The 13,801-nt window shown below is 47.0% G+C and overlaps 2 pseudogenes; one reads left to right on the forward strand and one right to left on the reverse strand.

Annotated features, from left to right (window-relative positions):
* Window positions 1–810: 810 nt before the first annotated feature.
* Window positions 811–13,801, reverse strand: part of LOC102883958 — a 19,059-nt pseudogene continuing 6,068 nt past the window's right edge.
* On the forward strand, window positions 4,400–4,567 carry LOC107196566 (annotated as a pseudogene).

The raw sequence follows: 13,801 nt of genomic DNA on the forward strand, positions 1-13,801 counted from the left end.
GGTGAAGGACACATGGGATTTTTGCAACTTCTGTCACTCTGAAATTGTCAAAGTTGAGAAAATAACTTGAGGAAAATGTGTCCCGTAGAAAGATAAAACAGCTCATCCTCCAAAGCTCAGTCTCATTCTCTACACACCTCCCCCCAACTTTTCTCCACTGAACTTCCCCGTAATCACTCTCCGTGGATACTCACTCCAGTATTCACACCATGTTGATGAGAATAGCTGATAGCTAATTAACCATAGCTGACAGGTACCAGCTCACTCGACCTTTAACATCCCCGTAGAGGCAGATACTATCATTTTCCTATTTTACAGATGAGCAAACAAAGCACACAGATGTTTAGTAACTTTTATAGACACTATTTAAGTCAGCCAGAGTCCAGTCCCATTCTAGGAGCTGATGAACTAGGCCATGGCCAAAAGCTTCCCAAGGGTTCCCCATTTACACTTTCTCCTCCCTGAGCCCAGCTCTCTGGTTCTTGCACTGGTCAGACTCTCAAAAGGAAGCCGAAGGGGCAAAATTAGCCCCAGCATCCACCTCCCCACTTCCTCTTGCTTGAGACATCCAGGTCAGTAGAAGCAGAGGCAAAAAGACTTGCTGTGCTTTATTGCTGTGCCTCAAACTCATCAGCAAAAAGAAAACCGCAGTAGCAGGGACAAGTTTAGGGCAGTTCAGGCAAGAAGAGCAATTCCAAGGCTTCTCCTTAAGACCCTCTTTCCCAGGTGTGGCTCAGCCTGGGCTGTCCATGGCCTGGAAGGGCCTGAAGTTGCTGTCACCACTCACTTCCCGGCTGCTTTCATGGTCGACTAAGTGACCCTGCCACTAGTCACTGCTTTTTTGTCCACAGCCTTGATGATCCCGACGGCCACCGTCTGCCTCGTGTCATGCACAGCAAAGCGACCTAGGACACAGGTCCTAGGGGCATGAGCTAGGACATTTGCAGAGGAGGTCAAATGAGCCAGGTGATACTTTGGTATCCATTTTGTGGTACTTAGATATCTATCTATAAGTGATATCTATTTCATAGATGAAGAACCGAAGCAAAAAAGTTGAAGGTCACTTAGCTATAATGGTTGAAAATCCGGAAGTCTCATCAGCATTTAAATTCTTAGCTACTTAACTGTTCTGCATCCATAAGTAAAGGATGCAGGAAAAGCTTTGCTTTAGGGGCACCCACCACCCTACCATACTAATGTTCGTAGCCTCCAAGCAATTCACATCTTCTCTGTGCCCATCACAACCCATGAGGTGGATCTCATTTACATTTAACTATGATTCTGGCAGTTCCTTCTCCTGGGGGCTCTTCCAGGAGGAGGAAGGGGCAGCCCCAGCAGCCAGGGGCCTTACCAAGGGGTAGGTATTCTGAGAAGCTCTCCACACACACAGGCTTGACCGGAATCATCTGGATAATGGCAGAATCCCCAAATTTCAGGGCTTTGGGATTGTCTTCCAGCTTCTTGCCTGAGCACCGGTCGATCTTTTCCCTCAACCCTGCAAACTTTCAAGATATATGGGCTGTGTGGCAGTCCAGAACTGGTGAGTAGCCAGCTGCAGTGCTGCCAGGATGGTCAAGAATGATCACCTGGAACCCAGGGTGAGACAAGGGAGGGGGAGGGCATTAGCATCCTCCGAAGGAAGTGGCCCTAACCAGCTAAGGGGTCAGGCACGCTGGACATACTTTAAAGTACAGTGAACGTTTGAACATTTCAAGGGTATTCCAAGCTCTGTGCTAAGTGAATGCTGCCAGGATGGTCGAGAATGATCACCTGGAACCCAGGGTGGGACAAGGGATGGGGAGGGCATTAGCTAAGCATCCTCCAAAGGAGGTGGCCCTAACCAGCTAAGGGGTCAGGCACGTTGGACACACTTTAAAGTACAGTGAACGTTTGTACATTTCAAGGGTATTCCAAGCTCTGTGCTAAGTGAATCTCGTGCATTCCAATTTCACTTTCACAGCTGGGAGACTGAGTAACCTATCCAAGATTTTATAGCTAGGGAGAGGCAGAGCTAGGTACAGGTGATACTAAAACCCACACACATAGATGTTATTGTATGTACTACTTCTTCCCACCATTTAGAAAAATGGGTTATAACAGGAGATGCTACCTAGCTTTTTAGGTAGTTCCAGGCCAGCTGTTTACATATCTCTGCCTCATTGAATACTCCCAAGATTGCTATGAGCCTCCACGTGCACAAGAATGTACCAGACAATGCATTAAGAAAGAGCTTCATATTCTAACTCTGGGCCAAGGAAACACCAGAGAGCTTCAATACAGATTCCCTAGTTCCACCCAGATCTATGGAATCAGAACCACTGTGGAGAGGCCTAGGAACTTGAATTTTTGAAACACTTCCCAGGCGATTCTAAATTTGAGAACTACTGCTTTAAGGCATCTGGACCATGTTGTAAAAACTAACAAAGTCAGCAAGGTGCATTGTTTTGTTCAAGGACAAATAGCAAATAAGCTGCAGTCAGGACTCTAACCCAGACTGTCTGACTCTACCTACACTGCTGTCAAGAGCCTGGCATGTACTCAGAGACACCTCCTGAACAACCTAATGACCCATCCTGCTCACAGGATGGTGTGGCCACCCAAGGAAGATGCCCCTAGGTGGGCCTTCTCACCTGGGAGATGAAGCTCCCCACCTCTAAGGGCGGATCGTTCTTGCTCTCCCCTGCTACATTGCCCCTCCTAATGTCCTTCACTGACACGTTCTTCACGTTGAAGCCCACGTTGTCACCAGGCAGGGCCTCGGCCAGGGCCTCATGGTGCATCTCCACAGACTTGACCTCTGTGGTGATGTTGCGAGGGGCAAAGGTTACCACCATGCCCGGCTTGAGGAAGCCAGTTTCCACCCGGCCCACAGGCACAGTGCCGATGCCTGGAGGGACAGGGCAACCAGGGCCATCAGCAGCCAGACTCCAGTGAGTCCCCAACCCCAGGCAGTCCCACACAGTATATACTTACTGTCAAACTTGTACACATCCTGAAGGAGCAACCGCAGGGGCTTGTCTAGAGGGCGGGCAGGGGGTATGACAGAGTCCAGTGCTTCCAGCTGTGTCATGCCTACCACATTCCCTTCCTTCCTGGTGACCTTCCAGCCTCTGAATCAGGGCATCTGGAAAAGCCACCAAATATGCAACTGACTCAGCTCCAAGAGAGCTTGTCCCAGGCACCAGCCTGCACTTAACATGGCACCTCAAGTTACTTCTTTGTGCATTCTGAGCCTCGGCTTTCTTGTCTGTGCAATCGCGATATCACCACCTACCTTGTAGGCCTGTGTAAAGACACAAAAGACTACACACAATCCACTGAGCACACTGCCGACACATGCTAAGTACCCATTAAAATGGTGGCAATTACTCTAAAGCTCACAGGCATTGACCCTGAGTTGAGCCAATATACTTCAGGAAGCAAAGGTTCTGAGATCCTCAATAGGTTCTCTGCCATCTCATTCCATTTTCTCATTACACAAATGGGGAGACTGAGGCTCCTTCCCTTCTCTGGACCGGTTAACATACAACAAAGTTAAATAAGCATCAGGAGTAAGAAAGAAAACAAGACTTAAATACTCTAGTACTCATGCCTTTTGATGACTATGACGCTCCCTAACAGAGGTACCCTAAAGAATGTCCTGAAAGGTCTAAAGGTTGTTTCCAAAGGAGCAGACTTGTAAGCAAGGGCAGCATTATTGAGTATAAGACCTAGCGAGGTGACTTTTAGTATGACAGTGCATCGGATGAATGCCTTTTAAGCAGACATTTATATTAACCCCAGCCAAAGCATATCAGAGACATCATCTTTGCCCTGGAAATACAGGACAGAAGAGGTACAGAAGAAATAAAGGTGGTTGAAGTTAAGGGCCAAGCAGGTGGCCAGACCAGCAAAGCAACAGGACCAGTCAGCACCTGGGCCTTAGGGTGGGCAGGCTACCAGAATCCTGATGAAGTTCCTTCTTTTTAGCCCTAGGTCCTTGAGCAAATCTCTAGGCTTTGAAACCTCAGCCTGACATCAGTGTCAAGGGAAATACCAGCCCCTACCTCAGAACTATAAATTAAAGGCAGGACCTAGGAGAGGTGCACTGGGGTCACACACAGCAAGCTCTCAGAGATTGGTCAGTCTCGGTCCTTGGCAAGACTCTCAGAGGAGAGAGGAAGCAGTGACTGCCATGGATGAAAGAGCTGGGAACAGGGATCAGGGAAGGCTTTGCTGGATGGGGAAGAAGGCTCCAGTCAATGAAGCCTTCTCCCATGGGAGAGAAGCAAGGCCATGCAGTACAGAAGCCATACAGAACTCATCTTGCCTCGTGGAGTCAAAAACTGGTGGCCCATGCACTCCACGACCACCACTGAGCAGATCAGACTTGCCACCTCACTCTGCTTCCTCTGCGACCATGTCTGACAAACTCGATATGGCGGAGATCGAGAAATTTGATAAGTCGAAATTGAAGAAGACAGAAATGCAAAAGAAAACTCCACTGTCATCAAAAGAAATGCAAAAGAAAAATCCACTGCCATCAAAAGAAACAATTGAACAGGAGAAGCAAAGAGGCAAATTGTAATGAGGCATGCACCACCAGTGTGCACTGTACATTCCACAAGCATTGCCTTCTGATTTTACTTCTTTTAGCTGTTTAACTTTGTAAGATGCAAAGAGGTTGGATCAAGTTTAAATGATAGTGCCGCCCCCTTTTCACATCCAAGGACTACTGACAACGAAGGCCGCACCTGCCTCTCCCACCTGCCTGTCTGGCTGGCAGAGAAGGAAAGAACTTGCATGTTGGTGAAGGCAGAAGCTGAATGGGACAACAGAGACTAAAACCCAAGCTGGCCCAAGGTGTCCTGCAGGGTGTAAAATGCAGTTTAATCAGAGTGCCATTTTTTTTTTGTTCAAATGATTTTAATTCTTGGAATGCACAATTTTTGTATATGCAAATAAGTTTTAAAACCTAAAAAATAACCCAAAGAACTGGTGGCCCAGAGAAGAAAGCTACCATTTTTATTACTACTCAACTCTCAGAAAGGTATGGGGGTGGGAGGGAGGTATAATTGTTTTTCTTATATAAAAATATATAATTGTTATGTAAACAATTCAAGTTTATAAGAAAAAAATAAATATCTTCTCTTTTTACAGAGGAAATAATTGAGGGTTAGAGGTAGGTTGCCCAAGGCCCAAGCCAGACATTGATAACGAGGCCAACTCTCCACTCAAATACCAGCTGTCTCATCAAGGATGAGCTCTTCCATTAATTTGATGAATTTAGCAACTTGTTGCCTTTATGCCAGCTCAGAGGCCTGAATAAGCCTATGAGGTCAGCATCGTCCCCATTTAAAAGATGGGGAAACTGAGGTCTCCAATGCCACAGGCATTTTTCTTGAGAGCTAAGTCTAAATTCTAAATCTAGTCCACTGAATATATGCTTTGTTTCTTTTTAGCATCTAGGACACAGTAAGTGCTTAAAAAATTCTCAAAAGGACATGAGAATAAAAGCTCTATCTCACTAGCTGAAATATATAACACTGGACTAACAGGCATCAAAGCTTTAAGTTTGTGCTCTTATGCCATACAAATATAAAGTAACTCTCTCATACCATGGCCCTTCACCATTCTTTAGATTTTTCTTAGCACTCGTCATCATCCACTATATTATACCCTGCTCCCTCAAAATACTAAGTGCCATGAGCAGAGTTGCATCTTATTCACGGCTGTGCCCTCAGCACCAAGGACAGTGCCTAGTGTGCAACTGTTCAAATATCATTCAAATAAATACTCTGCCAATGGAAATTCGAATCTTTCTAATCAAAGACAATTGGGCAGTATGTGTCAGAAGACTCCAAAATAATGCCTACCTTTTGTTTCATTAGGAATTTATTCTAATTAAATTGAGGACACATGCAAAGATTTATTTACCAAGATGCTTTTATGGCAGTTTTTAATAAAATTGGAAACAATATTCTTAGAAGGAGGTTACCTTGGGCTATTACTTAACTACACTGTGTCCCAGTTTTCTTATATTACATGGGAGTAAAATGCCTTGTTCATGCGGTGTGTATATGTAAAGTGCTTAGTCTGGTGTCTGGCACATAATTTCTCAAATCATTAATCACTATTTTCATTTAATAACAGATATGGCTAAACAAACTACGGTACCTCTGTGAGATGCAATACTAAACACCCATTAACTGTTCGACATGTTTAACGACAAGGTAGTTTTTATAAAACAAAGTGTTATAGAATGTTACATATAGTTTGAGTCTTGCCATGACTACCTAGAAAGAACTACATGAAAATTAAGATATCTATTTGCCACGAGATTGCAGTCTATGCTTTATATCTGCATGAAATGCTCATTGTAAAAATGTTAGACATTATTTTTATAATCAGAAAAAGATAGCTATGCACCTGTGAAGGAAAAGGCTAAGAATCCTCAAGTCAGTTATGGAAAAGGCAGGCTTTATGCAAATGGAATGCGACAGCAGTTAGCATCTGAGCACCAACTGTATATATAAATGAATGCCCATGTGGAGTCTCTCATGTTGTTCTCACAACCCCATGAAGTGAGTCTTAAGGGTCAGAGCATTAATATCTCACTTATCTCTTTACTATGGGCAAGGGATGGAGCTGGGGTTTGAAATCAGGTCTGATGCCAGAGCCAGACTTCTTTAGTTGGGAAATACTCATGTAGGAATTTTAAACCCTACTATATTGTGGGATCTGTGAGCACAGTGACTATGTCTGAAACACATTTATATTGCCCCCACACTGCTTAACCCATCGCGAGAAGTAGGACAGCTTAGATGAGGTGAGCATGGGCTAGAATTCTAGACTCTGCCAGCACTTCCTAGAGCTTTCTGCAATGATGGAAATATTCTATAATGGCACTGTCCAGTATGGTAGCCATGTATGGTTGTTGGGCATTTGAAATGTAGCTAATACAATTAAGGAATTGAAATTATTTGCTTTGATTTGATTTGATTTTAATAATTTAAATAGCCACACCCTGGCTGTCACATTGAACAGTGCAGCTCCATGCTTACTCATTGTGTAGCCTTGAGTTACCTCTGTTTGTTCCTCTGTGAAATGGGAATCGAATCATGTTTCCTTGGGAATGGGGATCATTCACAGTGACTGGCCCATAAGCACGCTGTAAATCTTGGGGATTATATTCTAGGAGAAGCCCAAAGATTGATTTGAATGGGAAAGTCCCATTTAACGGGCCCTCCCCCAGTTAGCCTTCACCTTGGTGCTGGATTCTATCATGTTGTTGCCATGCCGGCCTGAGATGGGCATGAAAGTGACAGCCTCAGAGTTGTAACCTATCTTCTTGATCTAGGCCTTCACCTCCTTGCTGATCTCCTCAAAGTGGGCACTACTGTAGGGTGGCTCTGTGATGTCCATCTTGTTGACTGCCACGATGAGCTGATTCACGCTCAGCATACAGGCCAGCAGTACATGCTCATGGGTCTGCCCATTCTTGGAGATGCCAGCCTCAAACTTGTCTACACCGCTTGCTACAATCAGCACAGCACAGTTGGCCTGGCCCGAGGGTCAGACAGAGTAAGGCCCAGCTTAGATCTTGCCTGGGTTGCCCACTGCCCAGGGCCAGGGCCAAGGCCACCCTGTTGGCACCTGCGAGGTGCCTGTGATCATGTTCTTGATGAAGTCGCGGTGACCAAGGGCGTCTATGATGGTGACATAGTACTTCTTGGTCTAGAACTTCCACAGGGAGATGTCGATGGTGATGCCACGTTCCCACTCTGCCTTCAGCTTGTCCAGCACCCAGGCATACTTAAAGGAGCCTTTGCCCATCTGGGCCAGGAGTGGGAGGGAAAATCCCAGGGTCACCCCTACTTCCAAAGCTGCCCATCGGCCAAGATGAAGGTTGAGAGTCAGAGAGACTGTAACAGGGCAGCATATGGAGATGTTTTTGAATTTTTTAAAATAATAGAATATATTACTTGTATAATTAAGTTTTTCTATTAGAACAAGTTGTAGAGTCAGAATGACCCAGGCTGTTGCTACTTGATGTGATAAAGTTTTAGCCTGGCACACGGTCAGCAAGCCTTCAAGTTAGTAACAGCAGCAAACACGTAAGTAGCGCTGATCATGTTCCCCGTGCTGTTTTAAGCACTTAACATGGATTTTTTTCATTTAATTCTCACAAGAACTCAATGAAGTTTCATTATATCCATTTTACAGATAAAGTAACAGTGAAATTAACTGACTAGCCCAAGATCACACGGCTAATAAGCAGCAGAGGCAAGATTTAAACTCAAAGCCTAGGACCCTGAAGTTCAAGCTCTTAACCATTATCCTATGTTAAATAGTAGCTATGACCGATAATGACCTCTGGGCCCCTGGGTGAGTTGAACTTCTTTCAGAACTGGTAAAAATGGGGCCACTGAACACATTGGTAGCATATACAGATTACTGCTTTGATCTAGGGTCCACTGTACCACTTGCCAGCTGAAAGATCCTGGCCATTTTTTCATTTAATCTCCAATTAGAGCACTGTGTTAGGCCTCGAAGGCAGAATGGAGAACAGGACAGACCAGAGACCAGGTGGCTTCCTCAAGAAAACGAATTAGGTCATTAAGACATAGGACTAGAACCTGGATATCCTGACTTTGGCTACTATAGAAACTTCTATAAAGTCCATCATAGTTTAGAATATACATGAGATAAGCAGTTCTCAAAGAGTGGTCTGGGGACCCCTGGTGGTTCCTGAGACCCTTTAGAGTTTGGAAGGTCAAAACAATTTTCATAATAATACTAAGACATTATTTGCCTTTTCCCCTCTCATTCTCTCATGAGGGTACGGTGGTATTTTCTAAGAGCTACATGATGTGACAGCAGAAAAGACTGAATGCAGAATCAGATATGAGAATCCAGCTGCCTGCTACTGAGCCAGAAATTAAAGATGTCCGCAAAAATATAAAACAATGCCATCTTGTGAAGATTTTTTTGCTTTTGGAAAATAGTTACTTTTCAAACACACAAAAGAGTGATACTTATGTTAAAATGTAAGGGGCTTACTACTGTTATGTTCAATGAATTAAATATTTTTAAAATCCAGTTTTAATTGTGAATATCAGAAATACGGATAGGTCTAACTTACATAAGCAAAACTCCTTGGGGTCCCTTCAAGAGGGTGAAGGATTCTTGAGACCAGAAAGTTTGCGAACCATCACATCAAATCATTTGTTCTTCCATAGCCTTCTTGGTTATGCTTCCACTATATTGGCTCTGGACCAGTCAGTCTTTTCTCAGGGTTCTAAAGCTTTCCTTAATAGCCCCTGCCATGTAAGCCCCGCCACAACTCTGACTACACCTCAGGAAGCCAAGATTAGGACAATGGGATCAATGTAGCCGAAGGCACAGACTTACGACCTGTTGCCACAGCAGCTGGTTCCACAGACCAAGAAGAAGCATCTTGTCGAGATGCTTCTTCAACTCTCCCCAGAATTTCCCACCACTTCCCTGCATGCTCCATCCTCATTCTCTTGTGTGGGTTCTTTCTCTACCCATCCAAGGGCTCTGTCCCTCGCCTTTCCCACGGCATGTTCCCAGCTCCCTCCCATGGCCTGCTCTTCAACCTGGATTTCTGTCTTGAACTCCAGACTTCAAAAGTCAGCTGGCACCTGGACCTTAGCCCAGAAGGCCCTGTGGAGGCCTCGAATTTCACACATCTAGAGCAGGTTTGCTTGGACCCCAGATCGACTCTGCCATCGGTATTTACTGGCGATCCAATTTCCCGAGCCAAAAACTCTTCTTCTTCTCTTACCCCCCTAAGTGCTGTGGACTCCCCTTCTCCACATCCCTGGACTCCAACCGTTATTCCCCATGCCCACTGCTGCCACCATCCTGGCTCACCTGGTCAGCTGCAATAGCCTCCTACCTGGCTTACCAGCCCTCCAGCTTTAGGCCTTTTGGTCTGTTCTTCCTATGCTGCAGCCAGGGTGCTCTTCCTAAAAGACTTGTCTGATCCCATCACTCCTACATTTGAAATCTTTCAGTGGCTACAGGGAAAGTGACCAGCCTCCCTAGCACAGCATTCAAGGCTTACCTGCCCTGGGCTCCTACAGCACCCCACCCTGTTATGGAGCTTGTCATGGGACATGAGGGTGAGTGACCAGGAGTTCCTCAGGGGCCGGCATGTTATGTTCACCATTGTATCCCCAAAGTTTGTGGTAGATGCATGGTAAATAAATCCTTTCCCCCTGTTAACTGGGCATGTTGCCAGCTTAACCTGCCACACAGAGTGGCATCTCTGTCACATTAAAATTTAAACCTTGGTGCCATCCTCAGGCAAGCTATTTAACTTTTCTGAGCCTCATTTGCCTCACCTGGAAAACCGCAGCCACGCCACCTGCCTGACATGATGGGGAAGGAAAGTACCTACCAGCCTAGCAGGTGCTCAGCTGTAGTGGGCCGTCCTCCCCTCCCCCACCATGAAGCAGCAGCCCTCCCAGGGTAACCGAAGCTGGAAATGGGGGGCGGGGTGGGGGGTAGCTCAGGCAGTCTCACCTCAGCAGCCTCCTTCTCGAATTTTTCGATGGTCCTCTTGTCGATGTCCCCGCATTTGGACTTGCCCGAGTCCACATGGCCGATGACCACGATGTTGATGTGAGTCTTCTCTTTGCCCATGCTGGGGCTGCTCGGAGAGAGGACAGGTGTGCTCAGGGCACAAATCGACTCCTGCGAATCGACATCTCATCTTCCTTGGGACTGGGCCAGCTCAGCCAGCAGAGGGTAAGACAGGAGAGGAAAACAGTTGGCCAGGAAGGCAGGTGGTGGGGACGTCCCCCAACACCTCGCACCTGGGGAAGATGCTCTGGCCTCTCCCCCAGCTCCAAGGAGGATGTGCCTACCTCCAGAGCCAGGAGGAGCCCCTAGCGTCTCCTCACGCCTAGAATAGACCAACCGAGAGCCTGGCCCCACCCTCTTTTACAGCCTATGTCCCAGGCCTGCCTCTCGCATCCCTCCGTCCCACTGGCTCTGTCCCACTGGCTCTCGCTGGCTTTTCGACCCCCATGGGAAAAACCCAGAGGCCCAGTTCGCAGCAGGTGGGCTCTCCTGTTCCAGGTGAGAAGGAGGATGAGTTTGCTGCCTGCCAGAAGGAGGCACCTCTGGGCTTTGAGATGCTGATTGATAACCCCTCCCTACTACCCCAAAGTACAGGCTGGACACTAAGAGGTGGCCCAAGGGTCAAAGGCAGGCCTGGGGGTGGGAAGTGAAAGCAGTGTCAGGAGGCGGTCCCCAGCCTCGCGGTCCCTGGGCTTTCAGAGGGTGTGTGTGTGTGTGTGTGTGTGTGTATAGAAAAGGGTGGAGGGAAAAGAAGGGAGGGGAGGAGGGGGTGGGATCTCTAGCTTTTTACATATCTGCCTCCTGGGTCGGCCTGAGCATCATGAACCAGATGGATTCATCCCTGTCTCCAGCAGCCAGCACCGAGCCTGACCCGAGGCAAACCTCGAATTTGTCCAGCAAGTGCAGAATGACCACTTACCACCTTCTGGGCTGTGAGCCCAGAGCTCTGTACGTACCTTCTCCTTCATGCTACTACTAACCCTGTCTGGAAACTGAGGAAACTGAGGCTCAGGAGCAGGACCGCTAGTGAGAAAGTAGCAGAACTAGGATTGGAACTCAGGTTGTCTGACCTCAGAATCTTAGCCAGAGTCCGGCTCCGCCTCTCAGTGAATTAACGTCTGAAGAAATGAAGGAAGGAAGGGATGTGACTCCAACCCCAGCCCCATTCATCTCTGTGGCCCCAGGTTCCAGAAATGGGTCGCTGAATGAATATTTAGGATTGGACGTGGGGGGAAGGGCAGGAGTTAGAGAGCTGGAGGGGGTATGTCTTCCCTGGGGTTGACGGTCAGAGCTATTGGACCGGAGTCTGAGGCCAGTACAATGCTGGCCTACTCCAGAGTTCTGGAACAATCCACACATCAGCTCCTGAGGACCAGGCTCTGCGCCTGGAAACCGAGTCTGATACAGGGAGAGGTGGTGGAAAGAACAGGCTCCTGAGGCCAGCAAACCTAACTGGATTAGAATCCTGGCTATGCTACTCTCCTCAATGGGCTCCTTAGCCCCTCTGAGCCTGGGCTTCCATTGACCTTTCCGTGCTGCTAGGATTCAAAGAGAGAAGGCACCCCCCTCCCCATTATAAATCCTGACCATGCTGATACTAGAACCTTAAGAGACTTAAGACAAAGTCGAAACACACGGGGGCGCTCTAACCGCAAACCACAGATGAAAGTGTTCTTACAGCCAGGGCAACTGGGAGTGAGGCAGACAGCTTGGAGGCTGTTAGAACACTCTGCTGACTGCACTGATCAATTCTGGTCGTTCCTCTCATGATACAGGCAGTGGTACAGAAATGATTTGTGTGTGGGTGGTGGCTCATGTAGTTAATTTCACCTTCATCTAAGCTTTGTTCTTCACTAATTATTTTGTATCTTGCTGTGTTAACAGAATTTCTGGGCTGTAACTTTTACAAGTTCACAAAAGGTAAAGTGAGGCCCCGGGCATGGCTGTATCTCTCATCCATCCCTGGTCTTTCAGCTCATGTTTCTGAGAATACCTATAGAGTGTTCTAAAGGAAACTGGTTTTGGGATCCAACAGCCAGGTCTCGAGACCCCCGCCCCGTTCTACCACTTCCTGGCCATGTGACCTTGGGCAGGTCACTTTACCTCTTTGAGCCTCATTATCTTATCAGTGAGAGAAGAATGATGATAGCCGCTCTCACAGGATTATTGTGAAAATCAGATGGAACTGTTAAAGGGTTTTGCTGTAGGAATATCTATTGTCGTATAGCCTTGACCTATAAAAATACATCAATTAGTGTCTAATAAGTGGTTTGTAAGATGCTTGTTATTTCCTGACCCATCTCCCTAGTAGGTCAGAAATTTCATTTTACCTCTCAAGGTGTTTTCCGATATCTGAGTTTTTAGAAACACTGGACCGGGCTTTTTGCCAACATGAAGTTGTTAGTGACCTGATTGTCCTCGAAAGTTCTTCTCTGCACCAGCTCGTCATAGTTCTAGAAATTCCACCATTAGCAATGTCTTAGTTTGGGCTGCTATAACAAAATATCACAGACTAGGTGGCTTATAAACAATAGAAATTTATTTCTCACAGTTCTGGAGGCTGGAAAACAGATCGGGGTGCCAGCATGGTCAGGTGAGGGTACCTCTTCCGGGCGACTGACTTCCTGTTGTATCCGTATGTGGTGGAGCGGGCAAGGGAGTTCTCACAACCTCTTTTACAGGGGCATAACTCACTCATGAGAGTGGAGCCCTCATGACCTAACCACCCCCCAAGGGTGATTAATCACCTCGTAATACCATTGGGCATTCAGATTTCAACCTATGAATTTTGGAGGAATTTTGGATCACAGCCAGAGATTTTACTACTTTGGGTTCCTCTTTTAAAATATCACCAACTATTTTCTCTCTTTTCTCCCTCCCTTTCTCCCAAAGGCAAGGCCCTGGAGAGAGAGAACAAGATGAGTCAGGTGATGGACTCACAGTCATCACCAGCACAGAGGGGCTGGGCACTCCCAGGGAAGTGGTGGGCAGGACCACCCTGAGGTGCTCTCCCACTGTCCTGACCCCTCCTCCTGCCCTTCTTCCCTTTCCCACCTTCCTCTCTCATTCTCCACTCCACCTCCCCTCTTCTGCAGGGGTTCAGGGGAAGAACTGGGGCCCAGGGCTCGACCGCAGCTGTGGCACTGCCCAGCTGTGGGACCTTGGGCAAACCACCTGCCTACTCTCTGCCTCCGTTTACTCGCTGAGA

Source organism: Pteropus alecto, unplaced genomic scaffold (genome assembly GCF_000325575.1).
Source record: "Pteropus alecto unplaced genomic scaffold, ASM32557v1 scaffold39, whole genome shotgun sequence".
In the NCBI taxonomy this organism is placed as follows: Eukaryota; Metazoa; Chordata; class Mammalia; order Chiroptera; family Pteropodidae; genus Pteropus; species Pteropus alecto.